Source organism: Phacochoerus africanus, chromosome 8, assembly GCF_016906955.1.
Source record: "Phacochoerus africanus isolate WHEZ1 chromosome 8, ROS_Pafr_v1, whole genome shotgun sequence".
Lineage (NCBI taxonomy): Eukaryota > Metazoa > Chordata > Mammalia > Artiodactyla > Suidae > Phacochoerus > Phacochoerus africanus.
In genome coordinates, this window is record NC_062551.1 from 62,361,805 (window position 1) to 62,384,165 (window position 22,361).

Consider the following 22,361-nt stretch of genomic DNA (forward strand, 5'->3'; position numbering starts at 1 on the left):
ATGGACATCGTGGGGGGATGAAGAGGGCGGCAGGAGACGTGCTCGTGCAGACTGGCACAGGGTTTAACACTCACAGATGCTTATTTGTGGAATTTTCCTTTTAACTTTTCAGAGCTTGGTTGACTATGGCTAACTGAAACCCCAGAAAGCAAAACCGTGAGTCGGAGGGGACGGTGGGAAACTTCTCCGCTGGTGTACATGGCAATAGATGAAAGGAGAAGAATGGCCATGAAGTGACTGGGAGGGATCCATCTGGCTTCAAAACATTCTTCACTTTTTGTATATATTTGAAAATAGCTGTAACAAAATATAGAATATGTCACTGTATCAGGAATTTTATATGTCGAGGATACATTTGAAAAAGCAGAAGGAAACTTAGTTTCAGGGTTATGAGCACGCTCAGAATGTGCAGTTTGTTTTAAGTCAATTATACCTCCATTAAAACTATTTAAAATAATTAGAACTGCCAACTTCCTAATCATACTACATTTTATTACTTTGTCTTCTTGAAGTTAATTTACAGCTTTTCTGGCAGTAAGCCACTGCACTAGTTTCTCTTTAACTTACTTCATGTAGGTGAATGTTCACCAAGTCTATCCATGTTGCTGTAAATGGCAACATTTTGTTCTTTCTAAATGATCCAGTGGTATTCCATTGTGTATCCACCCATTCAAGTATTGAAGGACACACTGTAGGCTGTTTCCATGTCTTAGCAGTTGTAAGTGAAACTGCTGTGAACCCTGGGGTACATGTATCATTTTGAATTGGTGTTTTTATTTTTTCAGATGTATGCACAGGAGGGGAATGCTGGGTCACAAAGTAGTTCTATTTTTGTGTGTCTGGGGAACCTCCATGTTTTGTACACTAGCTGCACCAATTAACATTCTCACCAGTACTGCACGAGTGTTCCCTTTTCTCCACACTTGCTCCAGTGTTTGTTATTTGTGTTCTGACAATGGCCATCCTGACTGGTGTGAGGCGATAGCTCAGTGTGGTTTTGATTGGTATTTCCCTGGTGATTAGCGATGTTGGCCATCTGCTTTTCCACTTTGAAAAACATGTCTGTTTCTTCTGCCCATTTTTCTTTTTCTGGCTGCACCCGCAGATGGAATGAGCCACAGCTGCATCAACACCAGATCCTTTAAACCACTGCCCTGGGCCAGAGGTCACTGCACCTCCAGTGACCTGAGCCACATCAGTCAGATTCTTAACCATGGTGGGAACTCTCTACCAATTAAAAAAAAAATTTTTTGGAGTTCCCGTCGTGGCACAGCGGAAACGAATCTGACGAGGAACTATGAGTTTGCAGGTTCGATCCCTGGCCTTGCTCAGTGGGTTAACGATCCGGCGTTGCCGTGAGCTGTGGTGTAGGTCGCAGATGCAGCTCGGATCTGGCGTTGCTGTGGCTCTGGCGTAGGCAGGCGGCTACAGCTCCAATTAGACCCCTAGCCTGGGAACAGGTGCAGCTCTAAAAAGATAAAAGACAAAACAAAAAAATTAATGTTTAGTCGCATGAGCTTTGTGTGTGTGTATATATATATATATATGTTGGGATATTAACTCCTTATCAGTCATATCATTTGCAAATATTTTCACCCATTGAACCCGCCTCCTCATGAATGCTAGTCAGATTCGTTTTTGCTGAGCCACGATGGGAGCTCCAGAGTTTAGTTTTGTATATGGTGTCAGCATTCTCATTTTACCCTTTCAAATGTAAGCTGTCTAGTTTCCCCAGCACCACTTATTGAAGAGACTGTGTTTTCTCCATGGTGTATTCTTGCCTCTTCTGTTGCAGATTGAACTAACTAAAAGTGCATGGCTTTATTTCTGGGTTCTTTTCTGTTCCATTTATGTTTTTGTGCCATTGTCATACTGTTGTGATTACTGTAGCTTTGCAGTATTGTCTGAAGTCAGGGGTCACAATTCCTACAGTTCCCTTCTTTCTCAAGATTGTTTTGGCTACTCAGGGTCTTTTTTTTTTTATTTTTGTCTTTTTGCTAATTCTTGGGCCGCTCCCACGGCATATGTAAGTTCCCAGGCTATGGGTCGAATCGGAGCTGTAGCCACCGGCCTACACCAGAGCCACAGCAACGCGGGATCCAAGCCGCATCTGCGACCTACACCACGGCTCACAGCAACGCCGGATCGTCAACCCACTGAGCAAGGGCAGGGACCGAACCCGCAACCTCATGGTTCCTAGTCGGATTCATCAACCCCTGCGCCACAACAGGAACTCCCCCTTTTTTTTTTTTTCATACAAAATTTTAAATTATTTCTTCTGTGACAAATGCTGTTGGTATTTTGATAGGGATTGCATTAATTCTTCCAACCAAAGAACATGGAATATCTGTCCATCTGTTTCTGTCATCTTCAATTTCTTTCATCAGTGTCTTAATGTAGGTTTATTCGTAGGTATTTTATTATTTTTTGTGCAGTGGGATTGCCTCACTGATTTTCTTTTTGACAGGCTGTTGTTAGTATGTGGAAGTGCAACACTGTACCCTGCAGTGAAATGACCGATAACCTCTAGAGCATTTCTGGTGACATCTTTAGGATTCCCTAGGTGTAATACGCCATCTGCAAACACTCAAGTTTTCTTCTTCCATTTGGATTCCCTTTGTTTCTTTTCCTTGTATGACTGCTGAGGGTAGGATTATGAAAATTGCATTGAATTAAAGTGGTAAGAGTGGGCATCCTTGTCTGGTTCCTGATCTTAGAGGAAATGCTTTTCGCCAAATCCTGGGGTTGGTGCCAGACTCCTGGCAGGTAGAGCTGAGTCCAGGGGTCTGGCTGTAGGGCCCTGGGATCCCAGAGCTGGTGTTAGTGTCTCCGATCACTGTGGTGGGGACGGATAGGTGAAGTTTCTAACACAGTTGGGTATGGGGTCTGGGATATTCCCAGGCTTGTGCTAGCCTGCCACTGGGTGATCCCAGGGTAGGTTCTGACCTGCTGTGGACTCTCTGGATCTGCAGGCTACAAGGTTGTGTTTTTGTGCATCTGGTTTCTGCCTCTTGGTGGGATAAGCTGGTCCAGAAGCTACTGCAGCCTTCCGGGAGGGCAGGTCTGAGCTCTCAAGGGCAGGGCTATGGCTAGAGTTGGTGTGCAGAGGCAGCTGTGGACTCAGGAAGTCTCGTAGCAGTCTGTCTCTAGGTGACAGAGCCCCAGCCAAGTGTTTGGCCTGAGGCATCCCACCCACAGGCTGTTATGTGGGGCCAGGTCTCGGTACTGTGAGCTAGAGGGAGAATCTCATGATGGTGACCCCAGCGGCAGAGCCTGAATGCTAGAAAGCTCTGAAATATGGTGAACACACATGGGCATGTCCTCAAGGTGAGTAGCAGCACCCTCTGCCGCTCCAGGAGACTAAGATGAGCAGGTAGGTCTGGCCCAGGCTCCTAAAAAATTACTGCTTTTTCTATGGGTCTGTCTTCATGTGTCCTTTAAGAGTGACATTTCTATTTCCCAAGTCCTTTGGGACACTTTTTTTGGTCTTTTTGTCTTTTCTAGGGCCACACTTGCAGCATATGGAGGTGCCCAGGCTAGGGGTATAATCAGAGCTGTAGCCACTGGCCTATGCCAGAGCCACAGCAACGCAGGGTCCAAGCCACATCTGCAACCTACAGCACAGCTCACAGCAACACCGGATCCTTAACCCACTGAGCAAGGCCAGGGATTGAACCTACATCCTCATGGATACTAGTTGGGTTCGTGACCCTCCTCCCTTTGGGACACCTGAATTAAGCCCCACTGGCCTTGAAAGCCAATGATTCAGGGGCTCGTCATCCCAGTGCAGGGCTCGTCATCCCAGTACAGGAACCCCAGGCTGGGTAGACTAATGTGGGGCTCAGAATTCTGTCTTATGTGAGCCCCTCTGCAACATAATTATGCATAATTTGCATTACCCATCGGCAATGCAAGCCCACCCTCCTTCCTGTCGACCTGTGGGTCCTTTGTGTCTTTAGATACAGAAGATGTTTTTAGTGCTTTCCAGGCTTTTTCACAGATGGTTTTTCTGCAGATAGTTGTAATTTCAGGGTGCTCCTGAGAGTAGGTGAACTCAGGGTCTTTCTGCTCCACCGTCTTGGCCAATGCTCCCATACTGACAGTTTTAAATTGGCCGTGGTGGGTGTGTCATGTCATCGAAAATGACAAACATTACAAACCATGGCTTGATTTACTGTATTGTTGAGTATCTAGATTCAAGAAAAGCGACTGAGAATATTTTACATAAGAAATAGAAAATAGGGAGTTCCCGTTGTGACGCAGTGGTTAACGAATCCGACTAGGAACCATGAGGTTGCGGGTTCGGTCCCTGCCCTTGCTCAGTGGGTTGACGATCCGGCGTTGCCGTGAGCTGTGGTGTAGGTTGCAGACGCGGCTCGGATCCCGCGTTGCTGTGGCTCTGGCGTAGGCCAGCGGCTACAGCTTGGATTCGACCCCTAGCCTGGGAACTTCCATATGCTGCGGGAGTGGCCCAAGAAATAGCAAAAAAAGACAAAAAAAAGAAATAGAAAATAAACTTTAAAATGTTCAGGGAGTTATTGGTGGGTCAGCAGGTTAAGAACCCCGCTAGTATCCATGAGGATGCGGGTTCCATCCCTGGCCTCACTCAGTGGGTTAAGGATCCGGCATTGCCGTGCGCTGTGGTGTAGGTCCCAGATGCAGCTCGGATTCCGTGTTGCTGTGGCTGTGGTGAAGGCTGGCAGCTGTAGCTCCAATTAGATCCCCCATCCAGAAACTTCCATGTGCTGGGGGTACAGCCCTAAAAATCAAAACAAAATTTAGAAACTTTAACAACTTCATGAAACATCAGTGAAAGGCAACTAAAACCACAGTGAGGATAATGCTATAAAATTATTTAAGGAGTTCCCATTGTGGCCCAGTGGTTAACAAACCCAAATAGCATCTACAGGTATGCAGGTTTGATCCCTGGCCTCACTCAGTTGGGTTAAGGATCTGGTGTTGCCGTGAGCTATGTGTAGGTCGCAGACGTGGCTCAGATCCTGCGTTGCTGTGGCTGTGGTGTAGGCCAGAGGCCACGGCTCTGATTAGACCCCTAGCCTGAGAACCTGCATATGCTGCAGGTGCGGCCCTAAAAAGACAAAAAATTTAAAAAATTAAAAATAAAAACAAAAATTTTAAAAGGGGGGTTCCTGCTGTGGCGCAGTGGGTTAAGCTCAGGTCACTGTGAAGGTTCAGGTTTGACCTTTGGCCTGGCACAGTGGGCTGAAGGATCCAGTGTTGCCACAGCTGGGGCTCAGATTTAATCCCTGGTCCGGAGACTGCCATATGCAACAAGCGCGGCCATTGAAAACAAACAAAAAAATCATGTAAAAGCCTCAGAAGTTAAAAGGACTCATCACACCCACTATTGCCAAGGATGTGAAAGAACTGAAACTCCCACACTGCTAGTAAAAATACAGAAAAAGATAACTTAGATCAGTTTGACATTTCTTAAAAAGTTATATACTTATCTCCTCTGTGAGTCAGATATTAGAACCCAAGATGTTAACACAGAATAAATGAAACAGACATATGAGAAATTACATTTTTCATGTAGTGGTTTTAGATTTTTTTTTTTTTTTTTTTTTGCTTTTTAGGGCCACACCCACGGCATAAGGAAGTTCCCAGGCTAGGGATCTAATTGGAGCTGCAGCTGCTGGCCTGTGCCATGGTCACAGCCACACAGGATACAAGCCGCATCTGTGACCTATACCACAGCTCAGGGCAACACCGGATCCCCAACCCACTGAGTAAGGCCAGGGATCAAACCCGCATCCTCATAGATACTAGTCAGATTTGTTTCCACTGCACCACAGGGGAACTCCCTATGTAGGAGTTTTATTCCCAGCAGCCTAAACTTAGATGTCCTTAAGCAGAACAAAGATGGTGTATCCAACAGAACATCATACTTTTCAGCTTTATGAAAAGCATCTTCGTATAAGCATCATGTAAGGACTATTCATGTACACATCCTTAATGAATCTTTTTTTTTTTTTTTGTCTTTTTGCCGTTTCTTGGGCCGCTCCCTCGGCATGTGGAGGTTCCCAGGCTAGGGGTTGAATCGGAGCTGTAGCCACTGGCCTACACCACAGCCACAGCAACACAGATCCCAGCTGCACCTGTGACCTACACCGCAGCTCATGGCAACACTGGATCCTTAACCCACAGAGCTGGGCCAGGGATCGAACCCGAATCCTCATGGATACTAGTCGGATTCGTTAACCACTGCGCCACGACGGGAACTCCCTTAATGAATCTTAAAGGCAGTGCATGTGGGTAGCCCGGGGGGAAGAAGGAGTGAACACTATGACTTCAATCATAAAACTCTAGACAGTGCAGCCTTATTTCTACTGTAAAGGAAACTAAATCTGCGGCTGACTAGAGGGGAGAAGAAAGGAGATTATAAAGTCTACAAAGTATCCAAAATATACAAACACCTCCCATAACTCAGTATCAAACAAAAACCAATCAAAAAATGGTCAGAAGACCTAAAGAGACATTTCTCCAAGGTAGACAGAGACAGATGGCCAGCAGGCACATGAAAAGATGCTCAGGATTACTAATTATGCTCCAAATCAAAACTACCCCTCTCTAGTCAGCATGGCCATCATCAAAAGTCTACATATAGTAATTGCCAGAGAAGGTGCGGAGAAAAGGAAAGTCCAGCCACTATGGAAAACAGTATGGAAAAGACATACCTGTGTCCAGAGTGGCACTCTTTACAATTCCCAAGACATGGACGCATCTGTGGTCCATTAACAGATGCACGGGTGAGGAAGAGGTGATGTGTATACATACATGTATACGCCATAGAGTGTGTATATACTTAATATCCACACACACACACACGTGTACGTATTCAATAGACGACAACTCCACCAGAGAAAGTCATGAAATACGGCCACCTGCAGCATCATGGATGGACCCAGAAAATATAGTAGGTGAGGTGGAGACAAGTGTGTGCTGTGTATTATACGTGGAGTCTTAAAAATAACAGCATGTGAATCCACTTACAGAACAGAATCACTCTCAGACACGGAAACAAACTTGTGGTTACCACAGGGGAAGGGAGAGGAGAAGGAGAAACAGGAGTGCAGGTAACCAACTACTAACTTGTAATAAAGGTTTGCTGCACAGCGCAGCAACTATATTCAGTATCTTGTAATAACCTGCAATGGAACAAAATCAAAAATATGGAATCACCTTGCAGTTATACAGTCACCTGTATACCTAAAACTAACACGATACTGGAAATCAGCCATCTTTCAGCGATTAAAAATAAACGCAAGGTAGATATGGGGTCATGAAGAGATTCGTTGTGTGATCCAGACTTCATGAGTTTATGTAAGTGTCAGAACCTACCACACTAATGTTCACGGCACGTCATTTATACCTTCTCGAAGCTTTAAAACCTGGAATTCCTTCTTTTTCCTGGAAATGAGATTTGGTGACACTAATGCTGATATACCCTTCTCTCTCCAGTCAGGGCCTCCCTCTCGCCTCAGGGGCAGCAAGTCCTGGGGAGCAGCGGAGGCTGTTCCCAGCTGTGCCACATAAATGCAGGCTGGACTAAGCTCTCCCTCCTTCTCCTGCACACCTCCTGTAAAGCACTGGTCCTGAGGGGAAGAGCCAGAGCCAGACAGGCTGCAGTGACCCACAGTGTCTTTGGCTGATGTCCACTGAGGAGGCCTGCAGTGACCCAGGACACAGGCCTGAGGACTGTGAGAAGTTCTGTACCTGCTCATCCTTCCCAGCCACAGTGGTGGGTCAGGCGGATGCTGTCCTGAGAGGCACGTGCCCAGCAGTCGGTTGCAGCATCCTGCCCCCTCGTCCTGTGAGTCCAGCGTGTCTGGAATGAGGATGATCCCTCAACAGTTGTACGCAGCAGGCTCCACGGCTCCTCTGCAGGACCTGGGAAGAGACTGCCCTCGTTCGTCCTGAGCACGATGCCACATCCCTGTGAACAAGACAACTTCATGGTGCTCCAGAAGCGACAGGGTTGTCACAAGTCTCCCCTCCACAAGCTGACCTCTGAACCCACCAAAGAGCATGGCAGTCAGCCTACAAAGGAGGCTTTAGGCAGCGATGGAAACCAGGCCGAAAGCGGAGAGAGAACTGTAATCTCCGAGCCATCGCACTGTCCTCTCTGAGGGCACACAAAACCCAGTCATCCCTATTTACCAACCACTCGATACAAAGCATTCCCACACTTAAATGGGAGGGCCTGCCTTCATCATCACGCAAACCAGGGTAATGGGAGGCAGGCTGTCCTCAGGTTCACGACTGGAAAACGGAAAATCCAACACAGAGATCGTGACGTCAGCGGCACTCCAGACAAAGGTCGTGCATCTTTTCAAGTCGCCGCAGAATCCTCCCAGTCGGAAGTGGCCCCAGTCCACACTGCCTGAGGCATCAGAGACGGGACTGAGTGGTCCGGCGTTTCATAAAGCCCTCCCCTGAGGCAGAACGCCGCCCTTTACCTTCCTGGACACGATTGGGGGGCGGGGGTGAGTGGCACACACTGTGGGCACCGAAGACAGACATGAAAGGGTTTTGCTACAGAACTGCAGTGACATAAACCTGTGCCAACTCTAGGCATTTAAAGGAAAAATGCAGCTCCCACAGATCTGGAATTAATACAGATTTTCATATGTTTGAGGTTCAACTGAGGCAGATGACACCCTCACGAGGTGTCTCCCTTAGTGTTCAACTGCAGAATCCAAACAGCCCTCTGGGGAGTTCCCGTCGTGGCACAATGGAAACAAATCCGACTAGGAACCCTGAGGTTGCGGGTCTGATCCCCGGCCTCGAGCAGTGGGTTAAGAATCTGGTGTTGCCGTGAGCTGCGGTGTAGGTCGCAGATGTGGCAGATCCTGTGTGGCTGTGGCTGTGGTGTGGGCCGGCAGCTGTACCTCCAATTCGACCCCATGCCTGGGAACCTCCATATGCCACAGGTGCAGCCCTAAAAAAAGCAAAAAAAAAGTAAAAAAAAACAAAACAAAAAAACAGTCCTCTGGGGGGAATGGGGTATGTCTCTGTGTGTGCATGTATATATACACACACATATATATGTATAAAATTAAAAACATTCAAAAGATCATACCTGCGGTCATGATTTCCTGTTGGTTTGAGTATAAACTGGAACAAACTAGAAAAGGAAGCTTGTCATATCCAGCATGAACATGCAGTACTTTTTTGCAGCAATTCCATTTCTACAAATCTGTATTAAGACATCAATAATAAATGAGACAAAATATTGTACTTAAAAAATTAAAAACAAACAAAACACATATTCCCTGTTTTTCTCATGGGAATTTTGTTGTTTCCAATGAGATAAGGCTGAAGGCTTTCTCACATTCACTGCCCTTTCCCCAGTATGAACTGTCTGTCTGATGTGTAATGAAACTAGTGTTCAGACTAAAGGATTTCCCACACTCCCCACACTCTTTCGGGGATTATCCAATGGGAACATTACAGTATTGCAATAGACTGGAGTTGTAGGTGAAGGATGTTAAATATTTACTACACGCAGAAGGCCCTTCTCCAGTGTGAAGTCTTTGGTCTTTAAAAAGATAGCACTTGTGTTGGCGTTTCCGTCTTGGCTCAGTGGTTAACAAATCCGACTAGGAACCATGAGGTTGCAGGTTCAATCCCTGGCCTTGCTCAGTGGGTTAAGGATCCGGCACTGCCGTGAGCTGTGGGGTAGGTCGCAGATGCGGCTCGGATCTGGCATTGCTGTGGCTCTGGAGGCTGGTGGCTACAGCTCCAACTGGACCCCTAGCTTGGGAACCTCCATATGTCGTGGGAGCAGCCTTGGAAAAGTCAAAAAGACAAAAGAAAAAAAAAAAGATAGCACTTGTGGTTAAATAATTCCCCACATTCCCACATTTAAAAGTTCTTTCTTGGAGTTCCCACTGTGGCACAACAGGATCAGCAGCATCTCTGGAATGCTGGGACACAGGTTTGATCCCTGGCCCAGCACAATGGGTTAAGGATCCTGTGTTGCCACAGCTGCAGCGCAGGTTGCAACTGCTGCTCGATCTGATCCTTGGCCGGGGAACTCCCTATGTCTTGAGGCAAAAAAAAAAGTTACTTTTCTCCTTTGTGAACTCTTCCCAGTTCAGTGAAGTCGGGTTTTTGCCTAAAGGATTTCGCACTTTCCACACACACTTTAAGTCTTTTTCTACTGTGGTACTGATTGATATTGCAGCTTTTGCTAAATAAATGATTTTATTCTTTTCTTTTCTTTTTTTTTAGCTCTTTAGGGCTGCACCCGCAGCATATGGAGGTTCCCAGGCTAGGGGTTGAATCGGAGCTACAGCTGCCAGCTACACCACAGCCACAGCAATGCCAGATCCAAGCCACATCTGCGACCTACTCCACAGCTCACAGCAACACCGGATCCTTAACCCACTGAGCAAGGCCAGGAATGGAACCTGTGTCCTCATGGATGCTAGTCAGATTCGTTAACTGGTAAGGCACAACCGGAACTCCCAGGTTTTACTAGATAATTTCTTACTTAGACTGCACATAAAGTAGCTTCCTCGGAGTTCCCACCAAGGCTCAGTGAAAACAAATCTGACTAGTATCCATGAGGACACAGGTTTGATCCCTGGCCTCGCTCAGTGGGTTAAGGATCTGGCATTGCCGTGAACTGTGGTACAGGTCCCAGACATGGCTGGGATCTGGCCTTTCTGTAGCTGTGGCGTAGGCCAGTGGCAACAGCTACAATTCAACTCCTAGCCTGGGAACAGCCATATGCCTTGGGTGCAGCCCTAAAAAAAAAAGACAAACAACAAAAAGAATTGAAGGAAAAAAACCGCTTCCTCTAGTGAGGTGGTGCTGAACAAGTGTATGTTTGCAGCTAAAGGCTTTCATGCATTCTCCCCAAAAGGAGTTTTTCCCTCTGAAAGGCTGTCCCACCGTCAGCTCTGCTGCTTGACCTTTTCCTGGTATGGGTGGCTTGTTGCTCAAAAAATTCAACGTTGGCCTAGAAGTCGTTCCCAACTACACTGAAAATAAAGGGCTCCCCTGACACATGGTGTTTACAGACGAGGCTCTGTGTACGTCACTCACCAAGGGCTTCTCCCTAATGCACTGCTTCTGAAAAATGAAGGTTTATGCTGACATAAAGTTGTTTCTCATGCCACATACCTGTGCAGTTTCTGCCTGTCATGTGTTGGCTGCTGCTCATCCAAGTGCCAATTGTCTGTGAGGCCACACATTTCACAGGGGTGGCTCTTCATGAATGATGGATCTGCCCTAGGAGTCCTGCCTGGGACACTCGGCACAGGGAAATGCCCTTCTCACGGGAGACCTCTTCGAGGAAAAAAGAAAAAAGAAAAGAAGCCTCCTCATTCTCTGCTTCATGCTGACAGTTGGAACGTAAGAAATATTAGCGTGGGTGTGGGAGTTCCCGTTCTGGCGCAGCGGAAATGAATCCAACTAGGAACCATGAGGTTTCGGGTTCAATCCCTGGCCTTGCTCAGTGGGTTAAGGATCTGGCGTTGCCGTGAGCTGGGGTGTAGGTTGCAGTTGGGGCTCAGATGCCGCATTGCTGTGGCTCTGCCATAGGCCGGCAGCTCCGATTAGACTCCTAGCCTGGGAACCTCCATATGCTGTGGGTGTGGCCCTAAAGAGACAAAAAAAAAAAAAAAAAAAGAAATATTAGTGTGACGCATGCTGACTGCACTGGGAGGGGGCAGCCCACACACAGGCTGTGTCTGACAAACCCAGCAGTGAGTCCACGGGACCATTTGCAACAACAGCAAGTTGGATTCAGACTGAGGATGGGGCTGTTGAGCAGGAATGGGCTGTAAAGACCCCAGGGTGGAGACAGCTTCATGAGGTGAAGACGCAGCCATGCAGTGTGTCCCAGGGAGGAAAAGCAGGGTGTAAAGCTTGCTCCTCAGCAAACAGAACCTTGTTTGTTGGTAACACAAGTGCTAAGTAGAAAGCTGTGTCCAGGCCCTGGAAAAAACTGCCACGGAGCCGCTGCTGGTCAAAGACTGTTTAAGGAACGGAACACAGTTCACAAATAGGCCAGATCTAGAGACCAGCGCAAGTGGATCTGTGAGAAAAATGGATGAGACATGGAGGCAAGAGATGTAAAGATTGGTCATGGGCTGAATGTAAGTATAGAAGTGAGAAGATATGGAACTAACAGCTGAGCAAGTGTCAAGAGTGGGGAAGAAAATGCAGAAACTGTGGTCACTGGAACCAAAATACTAGTAAAACAGAATAGGTTTCTAATATGATTCAGACACAACCCTGACGTAATGCTCTCCCTTGGGGGTCACTCTTCACGGAAGAGGCTCCCTCTGACTCCACTGTGCGGAGGCTGTATTTGTGTTCAGCCAGGGTACCACTGAGGACTCTTCATCCTCCCCACAAAACGATCAAGTACATGGGACTTGGACAAAGCAACTAGTCAGGGGAAGACAGGGCTGATGAGCCGCCATCACTGGGTTAAAACCACTCAGCACATCATATTACAGAGGACAGAAAACTATTAAAAAGAAAATTTCATGAAAAGATATCTCGTGCTCTTGGGTTGGAATAATTAATGCTGTTAAAATGGCCATACCACCCAAAGCAACCTATAGATCTAATGCAATCTCATTACCTTATCCATGACATTTTTCACAGAAATAGAACAAATAATTCTAAAATGTATATGGAGGAGATGGGATGAAGATGGCAGAGTAGGACTGGAGCTCTTTTCTCATAAAAGCCACAAAATTACAACCAACTGCTGAACAAGCTTCAACAAAACAAATCAAAGAAAAAGACATAAGTAAAACTATCACTGTTTGCAGATGACATGATACTATACCTAGAAAATCCTAAAGATGCTACAAGCAAACTTTCAGAGTTCATCAATGCATTTGGTAAAATTGAAGGATACAAAATTTTAATACACAGAAATTGACTGCATTTCTTTATACTAACAATGAAAGGTCACAAAGAGAAATTAGGGAAACAATCCCTTTTACCATAAAATACCTAGGAATAAACCTACATAAAGAGACAAAAGAACTGTACTCTGAAAACTATAGATGCTGATGAAGGAAATCAAAGGTGATACAAACAGATGGAAAAATATATCATGCTCTTGGACTGGAAGAATCAATATTGTCAAAATGACTACACCTCCAAAGGCAATCTACAGATTCAATGCAATCCTTATCAAATTACCAAGGACATTTTTCACAGAACTAGAACAAATTTTTTTTTGTCTTTTGAGGGCCGCACCTGTGGCATATAGAGGTTCCTGGGACAGGAGTCAAATCAGAGCTGTAGTGGCCAGCCTACACCACAGCCACAGCAATGCCAGATCCTTAATCCACTGAGTGAGGCCAGGGATCGAACTTGCAACCTCATGGCTACTGGACAGATTCATTTCTGCTGAGCCATGATGGGAACCCCCAGACCAAAATATGTTAAAGTTTTTTTTGGAAGCACAAAAGACCCAGAATAGCCAAAGCCATCCTGAGAAAGAAAAATGGAGTTCAAGGAATCAGGCTCCTTGACTTCAGACTATACTACAAAACTGCAGTCATCAAAACAATATAGTACTGGCACAAAAACAGAAATATACATCAGTGGAACAGGACAGAAACCTCAGAATTAAATCCATGCACCTATAGTCAAGTAATATATGACAAAGGAGGCAAGAATACACAATAGAAAAAGGACAGTCCCTTTAATAAGTGGTGCTGGGAAAACTGGACAGCTCCCTGGAAAAGAATGAAATTAGAACACTCCCTAATACCATACACAAAAATAAACTCAAAAAGGATTAAAGACCTAAACATAACACCATAACACTCCCTAATACCATACACAAAAACAAACTCAAAAAGGATTAAAGACCTAAACATAACACCATAAAACTCCTAGAGAAAAACATAGGCCAAACACACTCTGAAATAAACCACAGCAGATCCACTCGCAGAGTAGTGACAGTAAAAACAAAAATAAACGACCTTTCATGTGGCACAGCAGGTTAAGGATCTGGCATTGTCTCTGCAGCAGCTTGGATTGCTCCTATGGCGCTGGTTCAGTCCCTGGCCCAAGAACTTCCACATGCCTTGGATGCAGTCAAATAAATAAATGAAATAAATGGTACCTAATTAAAAGTTTTTGCACAGCAAAGGAAACCCTAAACAAAACGAAGACTACCCACAGACTGGGAGAAAAGATCTGCAAATGAAGTGACTGACATCTGCTGATGAAGGAATTAATCTTAAAAATATGTAAACACCTCCTGCAGCTCAATCCAAAAAAACAACCCCATCAAAAAATGGGCAGAAGATCTAAACAGACAATTCTCCAAAGACGACACACAGATGACCAAAAAACACATGAAAAGATGTTCAGCATCACTCGTTATTAGAGAAATGCAAACAAAACTACTATGAGGTACCACCTTACACCAGTCAGAATGGCCATCATCAAAAAGTCTACAAACAATAAATGCTGGAGAGGGTATGGAGTAAAGGGAACCCTCTTACACTGTTAGTGGGAATGTAAATCGGTGCAACCACTGTGGAAAACAGTATGGAGATTCCTCAAAAAACTAAAAATTACATGGGCATCTATCCATAGAAAACCATGACTTGAAAACGCACATGTTCTCCAATGTCCACTGCAGCATTATATACAATGGGCAAGACACAGAAGCAACCCAAATGTCCACTGACAGAGGAGTGGATAAAGAAGATGTGGTACATATACACAAAGGAATATGACTCAGCCATAAAAAAATGGAAAAAAAAAAGGAATGAAATAATTGCACTGCAGAACATGGATGGACCTAGAAATTATCATGCTAAGTGAAGTTAGTGAGACACAAACATCATCACATACTGTCACTTATATGTGGAATCCAAATAAAGGATACAATGAATTACTTGCAGAACAGAAACTGACTCACAGCCTTTGAAAAACTTATGATTACCAAAGGAGACAGGCTGGGGGTCGGGGGACGGATGGGTTGGGGAGGTTTGGGATGGAAAAGTTATAAAATTGGGTTGTGATGATGGTTGTACAACTATAAATATAATAAAATTCACTGAAGTAAAAAAATAAAAATAAAATTTATATTGAACCACTAACAGCCCAGAACTACCAAATCAATGCTGAGGGGAAAGAACAAAGCTGGAGCTTCTCAGACTCCAGACATTACTACAAAGCTACAGTAATCAGGACAGTGTGGGAATTCGGGTTGTGGCTCAGTGGTAACAAACCTGACGAGCATCCATGAGGATGCAGGTTCCATCCCTGGCCTCGCTCAGTGGGTTAAGGATCCTGTATTGGCATGAGCTGTGGTGTAGGTCGGCAGCTGCAGATCCAATTTGACCCCTAGCCTAAGAACTTCTATATGCCACCCCTTAGCCCTAAAAAGCAAAAAAAAAAAAAAAAAAAAACCCCAAAAAATAAAAAACTGTGGTACTGGCACAAAAACAGATGGATCAATGGAACAGAATGAGAACCCAGAAATAAACCATACACCTATGGTCAATTAATCTTTGTCAAAGGAGGCAAGAATATATAATGGAGAAAAGACAGTCTCTTCAACAAGTGGTTTTGGGGAAGCTGGTCGGCCTCATATAAATCAATGAAATTAGAACGCTCCCTCACACCATATACGATAAACTCGAAACGGTTTAAAGACCTAAATATGAAATACGACATAGTCCTAACATTTTCGGAGATAAATCACAGCAATATTTTTAGATCAGTCTCATAAGAAAAAGAAAGGCAAAAATAAACAAATGAGACCTATTCAAACTTACGAGCTTTTGCACAACATAGCATAACATACAGAATGGGAGACAATATTTGCAAACACTGTGACCAACAAGGGGTTAACTTCCAAAATACACCAACATCTCATACAACTCTACCCCAAAACACCAAACAAGCCATTCAAAAAATGGGCAGAACACCTAAACAGACAGTTCTCTAAACATACAGGTGGCCAGCGGACACATGAAAAGATGTTCAACATCACTAATTATTAGAGAAATGCAAATCAAAACTACAGTGAGTCACCACTTCACACCAGTCAGAATGGCCATCATCAAAGAGTCTACGGGAGTTCCTGTTGTGGCTCAGTGTTTAACGAACCCAACTAGGAACGATGAGGTTGTGGGTTCGATCCCTGGCCTCGCTCAGTGGGTTAAGGATCTGGTGTTGCCATGAGGTGTGGTGTAGGTCACAGAGGCGGCTCGGATCCCGAGTTGCTGTGGCTGTTGTATAGGCTGGCAGCTGTAGCTCTGATTAGATTCTTGTCCTGGGAACCTGCATATGCCATGCATGAAGCCCTAAAAAGACAAAAAAAAAGGAAAGAGATTCGGGGAAGAGATAAACTAGGAGTATGGGATTAATACTATGTATAAAATGGTTAAAGGAGTTCCCAGAAAATGGGATTGGCTTCTTGCATAATACTGTGGACTGGTAGGAAGTGAAACCTGCTACAAAGGGACAAAGACGAACTGCTCTGGTCTCCTTGATAAAAAGGGGGTTGGAGTTCCCTCATGGCTCAGCAGGTTAAGGATCTGGGGTTTTCACCCCTGTGGCTCTGACTATAGCTGTGGCGAGGGTTGGATCCCTGGCCTGGGAACTTCTGCATGCTATGGGTGTGCCTCCCCCCACCCCGCCCAAAAAAGGACAGGGCGGTAATTTGGCTGTGAGAGCTTATCTGTAGGAGCAGAGTAGGGATAAGGCAGCTTGCACTCAGGACCATCCCACTTCTACCACCTGCGTTAAGGTCATCCCAATGGGCCTGTGCTACAGTTTGGCAGCTGACATCTAGATTATGCTTGAGATGTTCCAAAACAATCCAGTATTACACCCGACATCCCAGGGCTTCCACTAGCAGTCGCAGCCCCAAAACTTTCTACGACTTCTCCCTACCTAGTTCCATTCCTTGTCCCAGGCTTAGCCACACAGAAACACATGTCCATCTCAGACCCACATGGCCCTCTTCCACTTCTGTGCTTGACCTGCTGTCCCCTGACGGCTCACAACCTTCCTCTATCCACCTATCCCTCATTCAAAGCCCAGGCCACGTGGGGCCTACCCCAGGCCTAGTGACTCTCACAATGACCACATCACTGGCTCCTGGCCTTCTCCTGCAGGCTGAATGAAAAACGAGCCCCACAAAATTCTGGTGTGTACAGTGAGTGGTAAATAAGCACTAGCTCTAGCTTGAGTGTCATTTCATCTCAACTGCTGCTATGACTCTGCCTCTGTCTCTCATCAACACTTCCCTTGAGGTGCCTGGGCCACCTGCCAGACACAAGTCTCTAAGAGCCTCCCCATCGCCCCACCAGTCCAAAGTGGGATGTAGGAACGGGGGCAATAGCACTTAAGAGTCCCGAGACACTACAATCCAGTGGTTGGGAGTCAGGGTCAGTGAAGGAATAGGACCCTTCCCAACTGACTGTGTTGGTTCCATAAGCAGTCAGGGAAATGGGGAAAAAGCAATGAGTTACCACCAGTTGATGGGCCCAGGTTTCCCTGTACCTCTGCCTGGCCCTCAAGAATGGCACTCAGAGTAGCTACTCAAGCTCTATGCGTCAAGGCTCAGTTCGCCTTTTACCAGGTATCCCTGCTAAGCTGAAAATTAGTGAAAACTGCCTTTCATTACGTTATGCCCACACACTTACTCTAACCGCACTGACCCCAACCGGCTTTCCCCAGATGATTTCTTCCTTGCTTGATTGCTTTCTTTTCCTAATGATTACTTTCTAGTGAGAGTTACATCGTGCACCTGGCAGTTTTCGCCTTTGCAAGACGCCCTAACACTCCCTTCCTTTGTAAGCATTCTTCATTCCAAAGAGGTCTCTGTGGGATACGCCGGAAAACCACGAGAAATCATCACCGGACCGCCTGACCCCAGTCTTGACCATTCTGAAATAATCTATGGAGGGGAAAGAATGAAGACACGCTGATCCTTATCAACAGCCCTGTTTTTCCACCTAAACCTCAGAGTTTTGAGGGCGTTCCTCGGCTGTGGCCTCCTTTGCCTGGCAAAGCAATAAAGCTGTTCCTTCGCTTCACCCACCTGTGTCTCCCAGACTCAATCTGCTGCCGGTGTTTAGAAGCCAGAGGCCGGGCTACATCCCTCCACCCGTACCCTCCCCACGCGCCATCGCACTGTGTCCGAAATAGGGCCGCACCCACAACCGCCTCTCCGTCCTGGGCCCCGGGGCCTGGGCTGCAGGCACGGGAGCAGGCGCCCCGCACTCGGGGCTTTAGTGTCCGGTGGGGGGAGGGCCTGAGGACGGGCGTTTACCTGAGGCGGGTCCTCCGCGCGGCCGCCGCCATCGGGCTCTGCGGGCGGAGCGGCGGGAGAAGAGGGGGCCGCGGGCGCCGCGGTCTCCATCCCAGGCCGGGCGCAGGGAAGCCCGTGCCGAGTGGCGAACCTCAGGCCCGCCTCTGCGCCACGCGGAAAACGACTCTTCTAGGACCTAACAGGACAGTCGCTCGGCCTAGAGCCAGCGTTTCGGAGTCAGGGAGACCCAGACGAGTCAGAACAGCCGCCCAAGAAAAGAAGGCCGGAAGCCCCGCCCCCAGATTTTTCCTCAGGCGGAAACGACCTCATTATGACCCTCTGATTGGCTGGACCTCGCGGCCTCCGTCGCGGAGCATTCTGGGTAAAGTAGTTGCCACAGCGCCACACGCTGCGCCGGCGGGTTCCGCAAGCTGCCGTCGAGCGAAGCGGCCGCGCTCCGCCGCCCGGACCCTGGGAAATGGCGCTTCTGGGTTCTGGTGCAGAGGGACTTCGCTCCTACCTAAAGAGGCCGTGCTCGGATTTCTGGGAAGTCTTGTCCGCCACCGATCACGCAGCTGTTTTGGAGACATATTAGTTCAGAGTCTGAAGCTCAGCATGTTCTCAGAGGTTAAACATATTCTTTCAGATGCTCCCAGAGGCTACAGATACAAATGCACCTGTTATTACACAGTCCCCAGAGGTGTGTCCACTGGTAAAGGAAACACATAACAATTATCGTACTGCAATTCAAATGTGAAAGTTATAAAACTTCAAACACCTTAGTTCCTGCTGGTGGCTCAATAGGTTAAGGATCCCCATTGTTACTGCTGTAGCTTAAGCTGGATTCTTGGCCTGGGAACGTCCACATGGCACAGGCGAGGTCAAAAAAAAACCCTAAACCAGCAAACAAAAAAACATTCCTACGGCAATGAGGATAGACAAAAATAACTTAAGATTTTTTTAGTGTTCGTACCTACCCCTTCAGACGAGTTATACCCACATCAGTCAGAAGCAGAAATATTTGGAAGTTCCTGTTATGGCCCAGTAGCAAACCCGACTAGCATTCATGAGGATGCAGATTCGATCTCTGGCCTTTGCTCAGTGGGTCAGGGATCCGGTGTTGCCAGAAAGCTGTGGTGTGGGTTGCAGATGAGACTCAGATCCTGTGTTGCTGTCGCTGTGGTGTAGGCAGGCCGGTGGCTATAGCTCTGATTTGCCCCTGACTGGGAATGTCTACATGCTGTGGGTACAGCCCTAAAAAGCCAAAAAAAAAAAAGTAATATTTGTTAAGAAAAAGAAATATTCAAACTCACTTTGCCATGTTGTCTATCATATGAATGAGCTTCTGTCACATGGTAGCCTCTCAACAAATACTTACTGAAGAGCAAAATGTTTTGTTTTGTTTTGTTTTTTGCCTTTTTTAGGGCTAAACCTGAGACTATGGAAGTTCCGAGGCTAGAGATCTAATCACAACTGCAGCTGCCGGCCTATGCCACAGCCACAGCAATGCCAGATCTGAACCACATCTTCAACCTACACCACAGCACATGGCAATGCTGGATTCTTAACGCACTGAGCAAAGTCAGGGATCGAACCCATGTCCCCATGGATACAAGTCGGGTTCGTTACCACTGAGCCACAACAAGAACCCCATAATTAATTTTTGTTTTTTGGAGTTTTTTTCGAGGGCTGCACCCGCAGCATGTGGGAGTTTCCAGACTACGTGTCGAATAGGAGCTGCAGCTGCTGGCATGTGCCACAGTCATACTAGATCCGAGCCACATCTTCGACCTACACCACAGCTCACACTAACGCCTGACCCCTGACCACTGAGCAGGGCCAGGGATCGAACTTGCGTCCTCATGGATACTAGTCGGGTTCATTAACAACTGTACCACAATGGGAACTCCCAAAATCTTCTAAAAGCGATTACTATGGACTGAGTTTTTGTGCTCACTGTCCTCGCCCACTCTAGAACTGTGAAAAATAAATGTTTGCTGTTTTGACCACCTGATCCATGGTATTTTCTGTGGCAGAACTAGAAAGCACTCGCATTTTAGTGTCTCCCTCACTTAGGTTTTACCGAGGGATGGGTCTCTCTCCTGCCTAAGGGTAGGAGGCTGCATGAAAGGGCACTGAAGGAGGATCCAGGCTCTGGGAGTTGTGAGACAGGGAGGCACCTGGCAGTTACTTTTCCACCGTCAGACTGAGCCAGGATCCCACATTTAACTCCTTCCTGGTTGCACTATGAAGGGAGGTGCAAATTGTTGGGTGAAAGAGTCTTTCAACCATCCCCATTGCTAATATCCACTCCTACTCTTCCTTTGTCACCTAGTCTTAGAATTTTTAAATTTTGGGGGGCCATGCCTGCGGCATGCAGAAGTTCCTGGCCCAGGGATCACACTTGAGCCACAGAGTGACAACACCGAATCCATAGCCATCAGGCCACCAGGGGACTCCCTATAACTTTTTTTTTGCCTTTTGTCTTTTCAGGGCCACACTCATGGCATATAGAGGTTCCCAGACTAGGGGTTTAATGGGAGCTTCCAGCCTATGCCAGAGCCACAGCAACGCCAGATCCAAGCCACGTCTATGGCCTATACCACAGTTCATGGCAACGGTTGGATCCTTAACCCACTGAGCAAGGCCAGGGATCGAACCCGCAACCTCATGGTTCCTAGAAGGATTCGTTTCCACTGCACCACGACAGCAACTCCTCTCTATAACTTTTTAATTAAATTTGAAAACTGATAAAAAGGAGTTCTGGCGCAATGGGACTGTCGGCATCTCTGAAGACCTAGAACGCAGGTTTGAGTCCTCAGCCCGGCACAGCGGGTTAAGGCTCCATGGCCTGGGAACTCCATGTGTGCAGGGTAGCCAAAAAAAATTATTTTTGTAAATCAACTATGTTTTAATAAAGTTTAAAAAACTGATAAAAAGAATCAGGAAGTCTGGATCTGGCTTCAGTTCATCCTCACATTAGACTAGATCTTCTGTTTCTCTTTTGTTTTGGCCACAACTGCAGCATATGGAAGTTCTTAGGCCAAGGATTAAACTGAAGCTGCCACAGAGACAACGCCAGATCATTAACCTGCTGGACCACAGTGGCAATGCCTTTTTTTCTTTTTTAAAAATAGCTTTATTGTGAAGTTCCTGTCGTGACTCAGCAGAAATAAATCTGTCTGGTCTCCATGAGGATGAGGGTTGGATCCCTGGCCTCGCTTAGTAGGTTGAGGATCCGGAGCTGCCGTGAGCTGTGGTGCAGGCAACTGATGCAGCTTGGATCTGGTGTTGCTGTGGCTGTGGCATAACCCTCAGCTGTACTCCGATTCAACCCCTAATCTGGGAACCTCCATATTCTTTGGGTGTGGCCCTAAAAAGTCCAAAAAAAAAAAAACTTGATTGAGATCTAATTCACTTACCACAACAATAACTCTCTTTTGTCTTTTTTGGCAACACCCGCCCACATGGAAATTCCTGGGCCAGGGATCCAGCTGAGCCACAGATGTGACCTACTCTACAGCTGCAGCAACACCAGTTCTTCAACCCACTGCACCACAGCAGGAACTCCAACAATAAACCTCTTAAAGAGTGCAATCCGGAGTTCCCGTCATGGCGCAGTGGTTAATGAATCCGACTAGGAACCATGAGGTTGCGGGTTCGGTCCCTGCCCTTGCTCAGTGGGTTAATGATCCGGCGTTGCCGTGAGCTGTGGTGTAGGTTACAGACTCGGCTCGGATCGCACGTTGCTGTGGCTCTGGCGTAGGCTACAGCTCCGATTCGACCCCTAGCCTGGGAACCTCCATATGCCGCAGAAGCGGCCCAAAGAAATGGCAAAAAAAAAAAAAAGAGTGCAATCCCATGGTTTCTAGAATATTCACAAGTTTGTACAATCATCACCACTATTGTAACCATAACACAAGCTGCTCCAATTTGAGCAGCACAGACTTTAAAACTTACATTTGGAGTTCCCTGATGGCTCGGTGGGTTAAGGATCCAGTGTTGTCACTGCTATGGCTTAGGTCACTGCGGTGGTATGGGGTCAAACCCTGGCCTGGGAACTTCTGTGTGCCAT

At 46.6% G+C, this 22,361-nt stretch overlaps 1 protein-coding gene and 1 long non-coding RNA gene across 11 annotated transcripts in view; one reads left to right on the top strand and one right to left on the bottom strand.

Moving 5' to 3' along the window:
- LOC125132987 (zinc finger protein 256-like) overlaps window positions 1-7,620 on the top strand; it is a 37,808-nt gene extending 30,188 nt beyond the window's left edge. For 6 of the 8 annotated variants that reach the window (XR_007136371.1, XR_007136372.1, XR_007136367.1 and 3 more), the window contains one exon: window positions 113-457. The gene's annotated coding sequence lies outside the window, so the exon portion shown is untranslated. Of the gene's footprint in view, window positions 1-112; window positions 458-7,482 lie in introns of those variants that run through there. The other 2 variants (XR_007136369.1, XR_007136373.1) reach the window with 2 other exon arrangements.
- LOC125133001 (uncharacterized) lies at window positions 164-18,570 on the bottom strand. 3 transcript variants are annotated; one of them, XR_007136380.1, is made up of 5 exons: window positions 18,308-18,570; window positions 11,155-11,319; window positions 9,104-9,220; window positions 7,738-7,957; window positions 164-297 (listed from the first exon to the last, which is right to left on the bottom strand). It is a non-coding gene; the product is annotated as an uncharacterized LOC125133001 (long non-coding RNA). The 3 variants fall into 3 exon arrangements; XR_007136381.1 differs by lacking the exon at window positions 164-297 and adding an exon at window positions 4,720-4,759; XR_007136379.1 differs by lacking the exon at window positions 164-297 and having other exon boundaries at window positions 7,120-7,957.
- Between the last annotated feature and the right edge of the window lie 3,791 nt (window positions 18,571-22,361).